Below are 7897 nucleotides of genomic sequence, written 5' to 3' on the forward strand. Positions count from 1 at the left end.
AATTTAAATTAATAAAATATAATTCTAAATATAAATGCTAAAATTTAAATTATATATGTTCAAACTACAACTATCTGATTATATTTAAAATAAATTTAAAATTTTAAAATAATATTTAATTTAAATATAATTTGAAATAGTTTTTTATATTATCTTCGAATGATTGTTAAATTACATATTATTATACAATTTTAAAAAAATAAACGAAACTCATCGAAACAAAGACCAATAATAAATTAATGATCCACATGAATAAAAAATAGTTTTTGGACATACACTTGTACTTTTGTTCTTTGGCCCGCTTTACATAATAATCTCTTTTATTACTTTTGTGACTAACCCTTCTCTAACATTGACGAACGCCAAGTGTCAACAAAATACTTATTGGTCAATAAAAAATCACCTTTAACCACCACAATTCAAGCCACCAGAGATCTTCCCTATATATAAACCCTATAAAAAGAGAGAAAAAAGAACGTAAGAAACAAAGTGCTGCAAAATTTTTGCTAAATTTTCTTCAAGCTCTTTATTCTGTTGGAATTTCCTAATTCTTTCGGTCGAACACACTAGATCATTGAAAACATTCTCCTTTCATTTCACAGAAAAATTTCAGGATCTTCTAACACCATATCTATGGATGCAAAGCCAGATCAGGAAGAAGAATCTTAGGGGAAGATTTTCTTTAGATGTAATTGAGATAAAGGATTAAACCACGTCCTTAAAGGATTGTATCGTTTCTCTAAGGGTTAAATAATAACATATATTCGGTAAAAGAAAAATATATTCATTATTTTAGCATACCAGATTTATAGAACATCTCACATGGTTCTAAAGGTCAAGTATAAAATGAGGAAAGGGAATAATGAAAGCTTGAAAGGATAAGTGAAGATAGCAAAGCATATATGTGAAGGTTTATATGGAGAAGGCGTAGGGATAAGATAAGTTAATTAGACTTGATAACCTTTGTCCTTTACGAGTTAATGGGTTAACAAAAGTAGTCCTTTAATTTAATTTTTTTAATGAAACAATTTAATCATCTCTCAGGTAATATATAATAAAATAACTTTATTTTATATTTTATTTGTTGTAATTAAAAATAACATTTTAATGTATTTTTAATAGTATAAAATTTTTCCGCATAATAATTGATCCTAACTAATGAAAGAGATTTGTAATTTTTATATATTTATATTATTTATATTTATTTATTCAGAAACAAAAAGGTTACACTTGTTATTTAAAAAATTTATTTATTTATTGATATGTGTTTTATATTATTAAAGTCTATTAATATTCTTATTTTATAATATTTTTTATTTTTATTTAATAAAATTCAATAATTTATAAAAGTTTTATACATTTAATATATACAAAATTATTTAAAACTTATTATCAAAGCATGTCATAATAGCATATATTTTATAATTAATCTTTATATCCAAGTCATTTAATTAACAAGTTTAACCAAGTAGTTTTAATTTAATTTATCTCCACACGCCATTATTTCTAACAAACTTTTAACTTAACGCATAAATATATATAGCTACCTTTTTCATGCGGATTTTGTTTTCTTTTTCAAATTTTCTCAGCGTTCTCTACATTCTCTTCCTTCTTTGCATTTTTTACGTTTTTTTTTGTGTTCTCTACGTTTTCTTCGTTCAAGATTAATGCTCTTTTATCTTATTTGAATATTTGAATCAAATTTTTTGAAATCAAGCAGTGAAATCAGCTTTGAACATGTATTCATTTTTGAAGACAATGAATGATCCAAGTTCAGATTGTCAATTGAACCAGGGTAAATTGAATAGAATGAAGTGGCTGAGTGAAAGATTACCATGTGTTCATAACACGCAGCGGAAGAAAAGAAGGTAATCCTAAAGATCTATTTTGTACTTAAACTTTATTCCAATAATAAACAATATATATCATATCTAAATACATGTGTACGCTAGTAAAAATCAGTTTCTCTTTCGATGGTACAAAGGCGCTATGCGTATCCACACCGAGACCAACTTTTGCTGCCAACTCCTTGACTAATGGATATCTGATCTAAATTGAGAAACCTCTTGCAACTCTTTGCATGCCATAAAATTCTTCTCCAAGAATTAGGCTCACATATATTTATGTGTATAGAGAGGTAAAGGAATAAAACTCTTATGTTTTATTCTCACCATATTTCCTGTACTCTTGGCATACATATATATAATATTTTAAAATTCCAAATCTAACTCCTTCAAATTTTATGAATCATATCATAACAATTTAAAATAGAATCAATTAGGATCTTCATCCAAATTTATTATTCAAATTTAAAAATAAAATAACTAATTATTCTCAAATCTCATTTAATATTCTCAATTATTATACTATTATTATATTCTTAGTGCTAGCAAAAAATATAATAATATTCCATTTGAATTAATATAATTATTTATTTGATCAAATCAAATTAATAATAAAATAATTCTATAGCAAAGATTAGAACACTCGTTAGTGTGTCCCCATAGGTTCAATAATAAGCAGGTAGTAAATTAGTCATACTAAATTTACTAAGCAATGTTGACGTCTAGCAACACTCCTCAACGACCCGATAGTATGAAGTAATATATTTTTACTAAGAACCTTAGAAGAACAAAGTATAATTCCTTCCATCTTTCCAGCTCTTAGTTAACCCTTAGAGTATGGTTTAATTGTCAAACTCTAACTTGTTACCATTATTATAATGAACTATAAATGACTTAAGAAACTCATTTCTTCATTCATTCAATCCCTTGGCCAAGGTTTTATTCATCTCAGTCATTATAATCATAGAGTTCAAACTCTTTACCGAGAGTTGACAGATTCCTTATTGACTAATCATTAATTCTACAAGTATTTAAATTATACCGAATATCCATTCAACTAGCACCTTAGGGTATTAGGTGTTCGGAATCAAAGTATAATAAATACATCGTTAATTACTATGACAGTCGCAGGTCAAAGGAAACTCTATTACCATGTTCATCTTGAGAATATCCTATTGACAAATATGTGGTAATTATAATTTTTTAATAATTCTATGACCAAGAACAATTTAGATTAAATTATAAAAGATTTATCTCTCAATATTATGATCACTATCACAATGATAAATCTCTAAATTTAATCAAGGACTTTATTATATTAACATTTTAATATAATAACAATAACAAATTATTTGACACATGATTGATTAGATTGTGGTCATACTCCTTATTCCTAACATTGATGTGTGGTTCGAATCAAGTTAATGTTGTTCATTAGTAATTTTATGATTTTGTAGTTGAATAATTTTATTTTTGTTTGTGAAAATTGCTATTCATGGTTGATGGTTTGACTTTGAATATAATGTAGGAATTCTGAATCTGAACTATTATTTTGATAAATCTGTTTTGTTCCGAGTTTTGGTGTATTTTAAATTATAATTTGGTTTATTTTAGAAATACTTTTGGTGTATTTTTAAGTTTAGATTGTCAATTAAACCAGTGTAAATTGAATTATTGTTTGAAATTAAATCAAGTGGCTGAGGTATGGTTCGAATCTAGTTAATGTAATTCATTAGCAGTTTATGATGTTATAGTTGAATAATTTTGTTTTTTTCATAAAAATGATTATTTATGATTGATGGTTCGAATTTGAATATAATGTAAGTATTCTGAATTTGAATTATTATTTTGATAAATCTGTTTGGTTTTCAATTTCTATATATTTAAAATTATAAATTAATTTATTTTGGGAATGCGTCCATGTATTTTCGATTTTTGTGTGATTTTTTATGAAAATGAGATTTGCTTTTTATATTTTTTGTTTTGTTTTGTTCCATTTTAGTATGTTACTGTTTGTTTTAAAATTAGTTTTTTTTTTAATTTTTTAAAAAATTTGTTTGTTTTAAATAAATATACAATATACAAATAATTCAATAGTTAAGTAGTGTAAAAATTTAACCTACACATTTTTTATATTTCTTAATAAAAAATTATAAACAAAATTATAAGCATTTTTTATGTTTATTCGAATAGTTTTCGGTGTATTTAGTGTAGCAATTCGATGCATTACAGAACTTATTCTTCTTTTTCTACATTTTTGTAAACCTAGATTTATTTAAATTAATAAAATTTTAATACAGTACAAATAAGTTCACAGAAATTTCATGAAAAACTTGAATTCATCAATATTTTCAAAAATACAAAATATGTATTTATTTTAACTATACATTTGACAGATAATTCAATAGACAATTAGTATAAAAATTTTTAATTAAATGAATATGTTAATTTTTCCAGGAGCTTATGTGGCACATTTAAGATTGGAATATGCATCGTAGTAATAAATTCCAATTTTTTAACAATATCTTTTTTGTCATCGCTCATGTTACGAAATATATCATAAATAGATCTTGTAAAACATCTCAAATCATGGATTTTTTTTTTGTAAATAAATAAAAGTTATATTACATAACTGTATTTATACAAAAAAAATTAAATTGTTCTAACATATATATGCTTATATTATATTTTAGTCTTTTTTTTTTGTGGTACTCCTCTCAACAACTTTTTTTTGTCATTTTTTCTGTAAAAAATAAAAAATTAAATTAATAGGTAATAACAATACTAAATACACCTCAATTCACATAAAATACAGCGAAATACAAATTAAATACACTGTTATTATTTTTCAATTGTACCATACAATGTTAATTCAAAAAGACATACAACTCAACTAAACATGCACAAAATGATACTAGAAGCACTACAACAAAATTTTAAGACCTAATTACAATAAATTCATAAACAAAATTTTTCAAAAATGGACAAAGACACATGCAAATCACTCAAACATACAAAAGAAAAAAAATCAGAAATACTACAACTTCTATTACCTAATGATAACAAAAAGAAGACAACAACACTAAGTGCATCTTAATTCATATGAAATACACCGAAAGACAAACTAAATACACTGTTATTATTTCTCGATTACATTACAGAATGTCAGTTCAAAAAGACATGCAACTCAATCAAACATTTACAAAATGACACAAGAAATACTACAACAAATTTCTATGGACTAGTTACAACAAATCCATAAACAAAATCTCTCAAAAATGAACAAAAACACATGCAAATCATTTAAATATGTACAAAATAACATCAGAAGTACTACAACAATATTTTGTTGCCTAATTACATAAAAAAAGAGAACAACAACACAAAATGCACCTCAATTCAAACAAAATACGTCGAAAATTGTTAGTGACAGTTCAAAACATGCAAACACTCAAACATATACAAAAATACGTGCAAATCCTTAAAACAGATGCAGATATAAATTAAATTATACAAAAAATACTACGTAACATTTTTATACTAGCCTAACAATGTTATCACCAAATGAACAGTAATATATACTTTAACATAAAAACAAAAAATAAATCTACTAAATAAATAAAAATATAACTATCTAGTGTTTCGTGATCGAAAATGTGAAAGAAAAAAGTGAAAAAATTGGACGATTAGTGAACAGTACCTTTAATAATATTTTTGTGTTATCAATGAAGATTTGAAATGTAGCTTTGAGATATTTTTGAATTTTTGCAAAGATATTGAGAAATTTTTGAAAAACTTTTAGAAGTATTTGAAATTTGATCGTTTTAGTTTTAGTCGAGAGAGAAAAATATTTTTTATATTAACGTTTATATTATTAAATATTTGTTGGAGTGTATATTTACACATTCTCTAATTTAAAGTTGATTTTTGTTAAATTTAAATTAATTTGATTAGATTTGATTGAAAAAAAAAATTGTATATTATATTTTATATTTTTGCAGTAAACAAGCGCTACGATCTTGAATTATCGGTAAGTAAGGGGAATTTATGTTATATACATTGTATTAGTTCAGTAATAACGTCCATCATGAGAAGTCTATAGCGCGGCCGGGGTTAGGTTATGATTAATGAATCATAAATTTAAGGGGGACCAGGTGAAGACAACATTTTTATTCCTTTCTATATTAAAACTCATGTATATCCTTAATATTATGAAGCAATGATGATCTCTCTAATAGTTGCTACATATCTTTTTTAATTAAAATGTATGTATAGAAATAATTGTTATTCATAATTATTATAACTCAGAAAATTACAACATATTTTTCAATACCATTTACACCTAAATTACTTATTATATAGGAGGGTATAAAACCATATAGAATTAAACTTCCTAAAATGTTCATTGGTTGAATATTTGAATGTTTCCTTGTACCTTCAAAATAAAAACTGAGCTGGGTACGTTGGGGGGAATCCATGCATAAATATTGAATATTTTCTTACCTCTTCCTTCAGTAAACAATATTTTCTTACCTTAATAACGGGATTGTGTGACAGAAATTAGCAGTAAATAAAGTGAATAAATATAAAAATTAACTTTTAATTGGTTAATATTAATTCATTTTTTATTGTAAAGTTGTTTTCTTAATTTTCACTTTTTGAAAGATTTATAATTTAAGATTAGGATTTTAGATTTAGAGTTTATGTTTAAAATTTATGATATAAAACTTAGAGTAAAAGAACAATTTAAAAAAAAATTGACTGATATATATTAATTTAAAATAATTAACTCCTTATTTAAACTCAAATAAAATATAGTCAATAATAATACTAATTAAAACGTAATATAGTTTAGTTTGATGTTATGTGGTACCGACTTATTGAATTGCTGTGTTGGATATTTTTCTTTTTCCTTCAACGGTGTGATAATTTTGGAATGTATCTTTTCAATTAATAAAGCTAATTAAGTACAATTTTGTATAAATTAACGTTCTATTTTATTCTTGTAAAATATATATACCATTTTAACTTTCGCAAGTTTTAGCGAGTTAAAATAGTTTCTATAAAAAAAAAATGGGGTTATATTAATTCTTGATGAAGTGAGATAAGGATATAAAAATATAAAATTATATTTGATAGGTAAAATATGGTTGGACAGAGACATTATATTTAAAGATATTAAATTAATGTATTTTGCGTTTATTCTGATAAAAAAGACATAGAGACACTAATAAAAAATATAATTTATTTTTTGTTTTTTCATTATTCTTATTAATTTTTTATAATTATATTTTTTATTGTTATATTTTTTAAAAATTTTTAAATGAAAAAAATAAAAATGAATTAGATTTTCAAATTTTATTTTACTTTATCACCAAACAAAATATAAAAATATTAAATTTTGTATCTTTATTCTTTATATTTTATTCTCAATATTTTATCTTATTCTATTTTCAAAAACAAATACACCTTATAAATCAAGTTGTCTCTTAAAAATCTAATGAAAACTAATGGGACTTATATTTTTTACAAATAAAGACTATATTTTGATTCGTTAAAATATACGAGAATTAAAATAGTTTACTCATTATTATATGCCTAAACTGATTAAAATAAACATTAAAAGTAATAAATTGATTGTTAAATAATATGGTTAAAAAAGAAAAACTATTGGAGCAATCAGTTTTTAATAATTTTGACTATCATAAAATATTAAATTGTGTTTTATATGTATAAATTTTAAAAAATATGAGTATAGATTATATTGATTTATGTATGTAAACTCTGATAAATATATAGATATAAATTATTTTTTGTGTAGAAATACATATAAATATAAGTATAAATTATTATTGTCAAATACTATCCTAAAATTATATGTACAAATTTTAAAAAATATAAATACAAATTATACTGATTTATGTATACAAATTCTAATAAATATATAAATACAAATTATATATTTTTTATATGTAAACACATATAAATATAAATATAAATATAAATTATTGCTAACCAAATAATAACAAAAAATAATAAATGTTGATAATTAC

Source organism: Arachis duranensis, chromosome 5 (assembly GCF_000817695.3).
Source record: "Arachis duranensis cultivar V14167 chromosome 5, aradu.V14167.gnm2.J7QH, whole genome shotgun sequence".
In the NCBI taxonomy this organism is placed as follows: Eukaryota; Viridiplantae; Streptophyta; class Magnoliopsida; order Fabales; family Fabaceae; genus Arachis; species Arachis duranensis.